Here is an 11,373-nt window from a genome sequence, read left to right as displayed (position 1 = left end):
ATTAAGAGAAAATAGCTTCAGGTCATAATGGCCTGCACCAAGCCAAAGCTTCAAGTCCTTACAGAAAACTGCCGGTCCTCAATAAATGCAGTTGTTAACGACCATTAAAGTCAACTTCTCCACCAATACTATGCTTTTGAATGTTGTTATATTTAATTTTTCGTGTCCTTTTATCAATAGAGTCAGTAAGTATTCACTCAAAAGGACTATTGTTAACATAGATTGCAGAATAGTGTAGGCTAATGATCATGAATCATTCATCTGCATGATCTGGAATCTGAAAAAGATGACAGCCCTCATCTTCCTCATTGTCATGCGCACAAATTTATCAATGTTTTCCACCATAGGGGGAGGGGGGACTATGGGACTAACAGAAGAATTTGACAGTTTTTCTAGCCATGGAAATCCCCCACTCTCGGACTATACAAAAATGTAAAATGATGTCACACACCCAGGGGCCGGGAAATACTAGCTCATGCACTGGCTACATGTGGCTGATGAAAGCGAGAAAGTTTGTCTCTCATGACTTTCCATGGGGAATGGTGTTATCTACATTGCTGTGTACAAATGTACACTACACCAGGGCATGTGATATTGTGATTAGAAAATGGTTGGCAAGCTGAAAATCGATCACTTCTGAAATTAGCTAACGCGAGTGGTAGAAGAGTGAGTGAATAACTTAGTACCTTGAAAACAGTCATAAGTGTATGAATATTTTTTTATACAAACATTGATTACTACGTCTTTTTTAAACAGAAGGGAGAAAATACTTGGTATGTATTTTGATATGACGTATGGATTACTGTCAACATTTTTCAAAAAATAAATATGCTAAAATGTGGCCCCTGTTGCATTCATGAAGACACAGGTGAAGTTATACTTTTAATTAAACGGACAAGTATCGTAACTTTTTCTCGATTATAGAAATTGCAGACAACATGGATGGCAAACGCCACTCGCAGAAATGAATGTATATTTTTTGATCGAAAAGTTTTGCCTGAGCGATTGCTGGGTGTCATCGCCCTTTGAAAGCTTAGAGTTATTAAAAGTTTGACAGATACACGATACTGCTGAAAACTATCGACCGATCAGATAATGATACCGTAAAATCTTAAAAGACGTATTTTTTGCGACATTTAGGCCTACAGCCCAGGATGAACGTGAGTTTTGCATGCCTGTCGTAAAACGGTACCGGTATACATCGAAACAATTTGAAGGCCTACTCTCGGCCTCAGAGAGTATACACGACGGATCGTGCAACTCGACAAAACTGTTATGATAAGACAGCTCTGTTTTATAAAATGTACACTTATTATCACGTCGATAAATCGTAACAGTTGGCCTTGTGAACTTTGGTTAAAGACCAACGGGCAAGCAAGATGTTCTAGCGGTCCACAAACAAACGCAGCGAAACGTGAACTTGATTGTCGACTGCAAGTAGCACAATTGGGCTGTCGCGTAACATCTAGTCCTTGTATCGGGCGTAGTTCAAAACCATAGAGGTAAAAAAATACCTCCATGTTCAAAACCAAATATGATTAGTCAACAGCACTGTTCTCTTAGTAGGTTTTTGTCTTAAACTCTTCTATGAACCGTTTATGTTTTGAACGCTTCAATGGAAAATCAAACAAAGCAAAGAAAACGGAGTCAGTTTGATAAAACGAAGGGCTGTGTTATGTACATTTGTTACATGTAAATTTTGAACAGTTAAAGTGTGGAACTAGTGAAGTGATAATGGGTGTTGTTGTCATATGACACAGATATGCTAACATTACCAGGGTTACACTCACTAGACGAGTATTATTATAATATTGTATCGCATTGTTGCACAAAAATCAATTCATTCTATTGCTAGAATCTGCATGCACGGACGTAATTCATACTGATCTGAATGTAATCAGCTGCACCATGCTATGCGCGTCGATCGGAGGGATTAGACTCTTCGTAAATGCAAAAAAGTCGCAAGACAAAAAATTACTATGTTGCGACATTGTCAACCCCCACCCCTCTCCGTCTGGCGTACCATAGAGATCGAATTCCCCACTACCAGGACTCGAAGTGCGATCAATATCCCCTGTTGCCCCGCACTCCCACGGTGCAAAACATTGATAGGTGCATGGCATTCAAGTCTGAATCACTTGATTCAGAGTCAGTCATCATCTTCATCTGTTACAGGTCTTGACGGAGAAATTTTCATCATTTATTCCAAATTTTAGTGGGTCATAAGGACCGACATGTTGCTAAAAACTTTCGGCCCGACGAGAAATCTGTCGGTCTCGGACCGTCGGACCGACGTTAATTTCGCACATTTAGGGTCCATCTTTAACGAGGCAGCTAAAACGAGTTCCGAGTCTACCGAACTGATATGTTCTAATTTGGCTAAAATGTCTGACGTGTATCTCTTTTATAGGTATCTACCGAAATCTAACTCTAGAATGTCGATCCATTTTAAAACGTGTCCACAGTGTGATTCGTTTGCTTCTTCAAATTCAAATTCCAAAAATGTAAAAAATGTTGACCTCGCTGTGTGTATCACCCCTATTTGTAACAATCAAGCCTATTTGTAACAAAACTTAATTTTCAAAAAAGCTTTGCCGTATTTGTTGAAATATTAATAAAATATGCATATTTGTATGTTTGGGGGCAATTTTCGTTTTTTTTTTCATTGTCAAAACTCATTTTTCCGAAACTGCTTTTGTTACAAATTGGGTTGATTGTTACAAATAGGGTTGACATGTCAACCCTATTTGTAAGAAAACCTAATTTTCAAAAAAACTTGGCCGTAATTGATGAAATCTTGATGAAATATACATATTAGTATGTTTTGGGGCAATTCTTATTTTTTCCTTGTCGAAACTCATTTTTTCCGAAAATGCTCATTAGATTAACTTTCGTTGTGCAGGTTGCCTAGTATAAGAGGCCTACTCGTTAGTATCGAGTTGTACAGATACATGTCAAAGGTTTGTTTTGGGGCAATTTTCACCAATTTCGGTCAAAAATGTTAAAAATCTTGTTTTCTGACCGAAATCATACTAAACCTATATGGTGTTAACTTTTGTTACAAATAGGGTTGATTGTTACAAATAGGGTTGACACGTCAACCCTATTTGTAACAAAATTTAACCCCATATAGGTTTAGTAAGATTTCAGTCAGAAAACAAGATTTTAATCATTTTTGACCGAAATTGGTGAAAATTGCCACGAAACAAACTTTTGGCATGTATCTGCACGACTTGATTATATCTTACGAGTAGGCCTTTTATCCCTAGGAACCTGCGCAACGAAATTTAATCTAACGAGCATTTTCGGGAAAAAAATGAGTTTCGACATGGAAAAAAACAGAAAATTGCCCCAAACATATAAATATGTATATTTCATCAAGATTTCATCAAATACGGCCAAGTTTCTTTGAAAATTAGGTTTTGTTACAAATAGGGTTGATTGTTACAAATAGGGTTGACATGTCACCCCTATTTGTAACAATCAACCCAATTTGTAACAAAAGCAGTTTCGGAAAAATGAGTTTTGACAAGGAAAAAAAAAGAAAATTGCCCTCAAACATACAAATATGCATATTTTATTAATATTTCAACATATACGGCAAAGTTTTTTTTGAAAATTAAGTTTTGTTACAAATAGGGTTGATTGTTACAAATAGGGGTGATACACTGTGCAGACCGAAAACATATACATTTTATACATAATACTTACATGCTTAAAATGTTCAATTTGCTATTCATTTTTCATTGTTCACAATGTCAGACTTTAAAATCAAAACGTGCGGATCTAAAATTAGACTGGAAGATCCGTCGCTCGAGGGCGCTCTCAAACCCAACCCCCCCCCCAACCCCCCGCCTCGTAGAGGAGGGGAGCGTAGGGAGCGTCCTCGAGCGACGGATCTTTCAGTCTAATCTAGAATGTGCTGTGTTGATCGAAAGTGTAAAAAGTCTGCCGTATTTCAAATGTCAAATGTACAGCGTATTTTAGGTCTTCTACCAATGTCGATCTAATATGATGTTACGTGCAGAGAAAACGAACAAAAGGGTGAACTCAGCAGTTAACGTTTAAACAAAATTTATTACGAAAATAAAACTAATTGCTAAGTCAGGGATAGAGTACAAGCTTTAAAAGTGTACAGACTACTTATCTCAGCTGGGACGGCAAAGCTCCAGTCTCAGAGTTGTAACAGTCAGTCGGATGAATGAACAGTCCTTTGGTTTGCAGGCTTGAAGCTACACAAAGTCCACAGTATAAATCCAGCGTTGACAGTGAAGGTCTTGAAAAGTCTTGAGAATGACTACTGCTGGAGTTTAGTAACACACAAGAGACACGATCCCAAAAGTCTGACTGGAAGCTGAGCACGTCCCTTTTATAAAGGCATGTAAGAACAATCTAGAACTTTTATTGACATGCTAATTACTGTTCTAAAATTATCTCCCTTACACAACTAATCAACTTTCCAGAACATTCCAAACATGACTAATTGATTCAAGGTTGTGAGGTCATCAAGGGCAGTGACCTTGGGAATGTTCTAGACTAATTGAACTCAGGTCATGATGAGTGTGGGGGAAATGACCTACATAACACACCCCCCTCTTCAAAAAAAGAAAATTTTTCAAAGAAAAATCTTTCTTTTACAAATGTAATCTTGAAAAAGATTTAAGTACTCAAAATTTGTTTACTCTAAAGTAAAATTTCTTGAAAGTGAACAACAATAAAATTTCTTGAAAGTGAACAACAATAATTTCTAAATACGAGAGAGACAGTCTGCAATTAAATTGTCTCTGCCTTTGATATGTCTAATGTCAAGATTAAACTCCTGTAACATTAAACTCCATCTTAGCAATCTCTGATTTTTGCCTTTAAATTTCTGCAGAAAAACAAGAGGGTTGTGATCAATATAAACCACTATTGGCTGATTTGAAGAAGTAACATAAACTTCAAAATGCTGTAAAGCTAATATCAAAGATAAACACTCTTTTTCAATTGTAGAGTAGTTTCTCTGGGATTTGTTAAATTTGCGTGAAAAATAGCAAACAGGATGATCTATACCATGACTATCCTCTTGCAATAAAACAGCACCAGCAGCCGTATCACTAGCATCCACAGCTAATTTGAATGGCAAAGTGAAATCTGGTGCAGACAACACTGGAGCACTTTGCAGTATGGCTTTAAGTGTATCAAATGCCTGTTGGCATTGCTCTGACCAAACAAACTTTACTTTCTTTTTAAGTAAGTTAGTCAAAGGCTCAGTAATTGTGGAGAAATTTGGACAGAATTTTCTGTAGTAACCAGCCATACCGAGAAAGCGCATCAGTTGTCGTTTGCAGTTTGGTATGGGAAAACTTGAAATGGCACTGATTTTGGCATCAACAGGTTTTACCTCACCCTGTCCTACAGTATGTCCGAGGTAAGTTACCCTCGCCCAACCAAACTCAGATTTGGCAAGGTTGACAGTCAACATTGCTTTACTCAGTCTCTCAAAGAACTTCCGCATGAGCTTGATGTGTTCCTCCCAGGTGTCACTATACAGGACGACGTCGTCAACGTAAGCTGCACACCTCCTAGCCCGGATATGACGTCGTTGATCATCCGTTGGAACGTTGCCGGAGAGTTCTTCATTCCGAATGGCATCACCTTGTACTGAAACAATCCGTCTGGTGTAACAAAGGCGGATATTTCACGAGCACGATCCGTCAGAGGGACTTGCCAAAATCCCTTCAGTAGGTCAAATTTTGTCACATACTTGGCTTTTCCCACTCGGTCGATGCAGTCATCAATCCTCGGGATTGGGAAAGTGTCTGTCTTTGTAAAGTGTTGACCTTCCTAAAGTCCGTGCACATACGATAACTGTGGTCTGATTTGGGAACAAGTATGCACGGCGAACTCCAGTTACTTTTACTGGGTTCAATAAAGTCATTGTCCAGCAGGTATTTGACTTCTTCCTGGAGATATTTCGCTTTTGTTGGATTCAGTCTGTATGGATGTTGTTTTAACAGGCTTACTGTCCCCAACATCAACGTCGTGATAGATGACGTTCGTCCTCGTTGGAACATCTTGAAACAGGTGTTTATATTCGTGGAGCAGTTCTTTCACCTGTTGTTGTTGTCCTGGCTGGAGGTGTGCCAACTTTGTAGACTCCAGCTTCTCCAGGATTTCTGAGTTCTGAAGCTTGACCGAGCCCAGCTTTGAGTTTAGAGTATTTTCACTCAAGTCAGTTTCAGTATCACTATCTTCATAATGGCTTGAACTGACTGCACTGACAGGCTGAGTTATAGTAGGATTATCCCTATCCAAATATGGCTTAAGCATATTTATGTGACATAGCTGTTTTTGTTTTCGCCTGTCAGGTGTTATTATGATGTAATTTAAATCACTCAATTTCTTATCAATTAGGTATGGCCCAAAGTAACGAGCATGGAGTGGTTTGCCAGGAATTGGAAGTAGAACAAGAACTTTTTGACCTGGTTCAAACTTCCGTTTTGAGGTGTTTTTATCATATTTGGTTTTCATTGACTGCTGAGATGACTCAAGATTTTCTCTGGCTAATTCACATGCTTTAGAGAGTTTCATACGAAAATCTGACACATATTGCAAAATATTCAGACAATCATCATCGTCTGATAGGAATTTCTCTTTAACGAGCTTAAGTGGGCCACGGACTGTATGTCCAAATACAAGCTCAAATGGGCTAAAACCAAGAGACTCTTGAATTGACTCTCTAACAGCAAAGAGCAAAAAATGAATTCCTTCATCCCACTGCTTCTCTGTGTCAAAACAGTAGGTCCTAATCATGTTTTTCAAAGTTTGATGAAATCGCTCAAGAGCACCCTGACTTTCTGGATGATAGGCGGATGACCTATACTGTTTAATGCCTAGCTGATCCATTACTTGTTGAAAAATTCCAGACATAAAGTTGGAGCCTTGATCGGACTGGACACATTTAGGGAGGCCAAATAAAGTGAAAAATTTGACTAAAGCTTTCACTATAGTCTTTGCCTTTATATTTCTCAGTGGTATGGCTTCTGGGAACCGAGTTGATGTACACATAATTGTCAACATGTACTCATTTCCTGATCTTGTTTTTGGTAGGGGCCCAACACAGTCTATTAGTATCCTACTAAATGGTTCTTGAAATGTAGGAATTGGCTGTAAAGGGGCCTTTGGAATGGTCTGATTTGGCTTTCCTACCATTTGACATGTGTGACAAGTTTTACAGAAATGTGCTACATCCTGCCTGAGATTAGGCCAATAAAAGTGACTGAGAATTTTATGATAAGTTTTCCTGACTCCTAAGTGACCAGCCCAGGGGGTTTCATGGGCCAGGCGCAATATTTCAGCACGATAGGGCTTTGGAACCACAATTTGATGTTTTATAGCCCAATCGTCATCAACCAAAACATCTGGAGGTCTCCATTTACGCATGAGAATACCAGATTTTGTATAATAGGAAACAGAGCTATCTGAAGTTTTACCTTCATCATCTACCCTGTCAAACAAAGACAAAATATCTGGGTCTTTGTGTTGTTCTGCAATGAGATTTGATCTAGAAAATGTCTGACTTGGTCAGCAGAAGTTTTACTGGAAGTTTCAAATCCACGAGGGATAACGGAATGATCCGTGTCAAACACCTGACTGAGAAAGGTGTCATTTAAGTCAACATCTGTGACATTATTCTTGAGAGTATTTTGATTCTCGGAAGTTTTCTTTGACATGGCTCGAGTAATTGCACACGAAGGAAATAAATCGGGTATCTCTTGTTCATTGGCTCTGGATCCTGATCTAAACTAGGATTATCAGTCACAAGTGGATTAGTAATGACCTTGTTCCCAGCAAGGTCGTTCCAAGAAGAAGGTGAATCCCTTCAAAAGGCAAAAAAGGCCTAATACCTAAAGCCACAGGTCCAGAAACAAAGTCCGAAGACAAATAGACATTATGGAGAGGAACAGGAATAAAGTCATTGCAATCTACCCCCTTAATAAGAACTTTAGAACCTGAAAATGACTTTTCAGAAAACGGCAGGGTATCTGCCAACAAAGAGACTGGGAAGCCCGGTATCTCTTAAAATTTTGACAGGGGTAGCGGAAGAAAAATCACTAGAAAGTGATATAAAACCATCGTGAATAAATGGTTCGAAAATACCCATAATGCTATCTTGAGAAGAATTGACCTTGACCTCATTAATTGGGGATAAGAGGGGTTTAACCTCAGACAATGTGTTACACACATTATTAGACTCTAATTGAGTTGATGAAGAAATAAAGCCGGTGGGCTTAGATCCACTTTGACCACCTTCACGTTTTCTTTTCAACTTGAAACACTCTGACATTAAATGGCCGTCTTTCTTGCAATAATTACAAGAAAGTGTACCGAACTGTTTGTCAGAAGGAGATTGAGACTTGGGATCTGATGATGTGGGAGTGTTACTTGAACTGTGTGAACTGCTGTCATTTGATTTCCTACTCTCCTTTGAGAAATTCTTGGATGAAAAGGAGGAGTTAAATTTACCTGCATTGTTTCTGTATGAAAAGGACTGGGATGGTTTGCTGAGAAATGAAGATTTGTGGGTCAATGAATAATCATCGGCAAACGTGCAGCAACCTGCAATGTATCTGCCTTTTGTTCATTGATAAACGTCTTGATGTCACTCCGAATGCACCTTTTAAATTCCTCAATCAAAACAAGTTGTCGTAATTTGTCATAATTCTGACTGACCTTTTCCGAAGAACACCAACGATCAAACAGTTGTTCTTTTGTTCGAGCAAATTCAACATAAGTTTGATCCTTCACCTTCTCACAATCCCTAAATTTCTGACGATAAGCTTCAGGCACCAACTCATAGCCCTTGAGAATTAATTCCTTCACAGAATCATAATCTGAAGCCTGCTCTACTGACAACTGAATGTAAATTTCTCTGGCTTTACCCACCAAAGCACTCTGCAAAAGCATAGACCAGGACTCCTTAGGCCAATTCAGACTCTGAGCAATTTTCTCAAAATGGAGGAAATATTTATCAACATCCTTTTCTTGAAAGGGGGAACTAACCTGAAATGCTTAGTGATGTCAAACTTGTCTGAAGGGAAGAATTTTCCTGACTGTCCAAGCTCTAAACGTCTCATTTCTAACTGTAGTCGATGTTCTTCCAATTCTCTCTCCTTTTCTCTCTGTCTTTCTTCCATTTGTAATTCTTTGTCTTTCATTTGTAATTTTTCCTTTTCTAATTCCAATTTCTTAAGCTCCAAATCTGCCTGTATTTCTAATTCTAATTTTTGAGTTCGAAGGAAGACTCAGGCTCATAATCTTTTAAGGCAGACTCTTCAAAATGGCCAGAATTAACTAAATGTTTTGCAATCTTGAACTGAATTTCTCGCTTGCGCATAGATCTTTTGACATCTACTTTAAGGAAATTTGCCAGTGCTATGAGGTTGTCTTTTCTGAGGGAATTAAATGTGTCCTGATCAAGGTCATCCATAAATTCGTCTGGCTTGAATTCCGCCATGATTGAATTTCGCTGAGTTCACAGTATACAGTAGTTTTGAAAAGGCTGTCAAAATGTTGTCAAACGGCTCAAAATATTCGTACTCCCGGACGAGCCCCCAATTTGTTACGTGCAGAGAAACGAACAAAAGGGTGAACTCAGCAGTTAACGTTTAAACAAAATTTATTACGAAAATAAACTAATTGCTAAGTCAGGGATAGAGTACAAGCTTTAAAAGTGTACAGACTACTTATCTCAGCTGGGACGGCAAAGCTCCAGTCTCAGAGTTGTAACAGTCAGTCGGATGAATGAACAGTCCTTTGGTTTGCAGGCTTGAAGCTACACAAAGTCCACAGTATAAATCCAGCGTTGACAGTGAAGGTCTTGAAAGTCTTGAGAATGACTACTGCTGGAGTTTAGTAACACACAAGAGACACGATCCCAAAAGTCTGACTGGAAGCTGAGCACGTCCCTTTTATAAAGGCATGTAAGAACAATCTAGAACTTTTATTGACATGCTAATTACTGTTCTAAAATTATCTCCCTTACACAACTAATCAACTTTCCAGAACATTCCAAACATGACTAATTGAATTCAAGGTTGTGAGGTCATCAAGGCAGTGACCTTGGGAATGTTCTAGACTAATTGAACTCAGGTCATGATGAGTGTGGGGGAAATGACCTACATAACAATGAGATTTGCAGAGCTGAACCTGACTGTAGAGTGCCTAATCTGTCTGAAACGTATGACGTCATGTACATCATGGTCTTTGCATTAGTTTACTATACCCCAGTGTATTATGGGTCGTACACCTACCCGGAATAAAGTTAAGTCATCGGCTGAGAGCGGCTACCTCATTTTGCATGATACCGTTTTTATGATTTTTCCGAACTGCTACGTCGCTTAGGGGAGGGAGATAAGTTGGACAAGAGTAATTATAGCTATTATGATATCATTTATCGGACTACAATTAGATCGTATACTGTACAAACACTGAAAAGAACACTGGAAATACATCAAATTTAGTGCAGTTTGAGTCGGTCAGAAATTTTGAAGACAAGGAGTCCATTACGTATTGGTAAGGTTTTCGTGAAAACGAAGAGAAAAGTTCGTGGACCAAATACTGGAAAGCTGGATACCCGAAACTAAACAAGTAGCAATGAGCAATATTCCCGTCGCGATGTGGGAACGGGTCTAGAAATAAAAGGTCTTAAGCTATTTTGTAATTCTGTCATTTAGTTTTTTGAGTTGTAATGATTTTTTTGCAATTTACAAATGATGTCCATTGGGAGGCATCAAGGCAAAATATTACATTTACCTGACCTAACTAAAGTCATTGGCGAGTTAAACCTCGACTTGCATTATTACATTGTCGAAAACAGTTTGAATGGCCTTGTTGTAGAAAGGAGATAGCTATTTTTAATATTTAAAAAAAATGATTGGAAATATAAAGCAGGTTGCAACATGAAAACAGCTGTAAGCGTGTTGTTAATCATCTCTAAACATTTAGAAATGGTCCTATTTCTTTTCACGTTCACCAGATGAACTTGCGGTACTGGACGGAAATAGAAATGAAGTAGTCCGAAACAGGTATATTTAGTTTGTTCCCTTTATCAAAAGTATAGCACTTCCCAATTTCAGTTTTCAGCATTTTACGTTTTGTCAAATTTCGCGAGATCAAACATGAAAAATATCCATCTTAAATTGTATCTGAACGTGTAAGGCGTCATTGCTTTTTCTATTGATTTTCATAGATGTTTATTCGGATGAAAATCGACTGATTATGTACGCCCTTTTCGATAGACATATTGTGCTTTGGGCCGGAGGCAAATGATACGTACCTATCTGTCATATCTGTCACATTTCAAAATGACCAATCAGGACCATGATTACA

Source organism: Ptychodera flava, chromosome 4 (assembly GCF_041260155.1).
Source record: "Ptychodera flava strain L36383 chromosome 4, AS_Pfla_20210202, whole genome shotgun sequence".
NCBI lineage: Eukaryota > Metazoa > Hemichordata > Enteropneusta > Ptychoderidae > Ptychodera > Ptychodera flava.
This window is presented reverse-complemented; position numbering follows the sequence as displayed.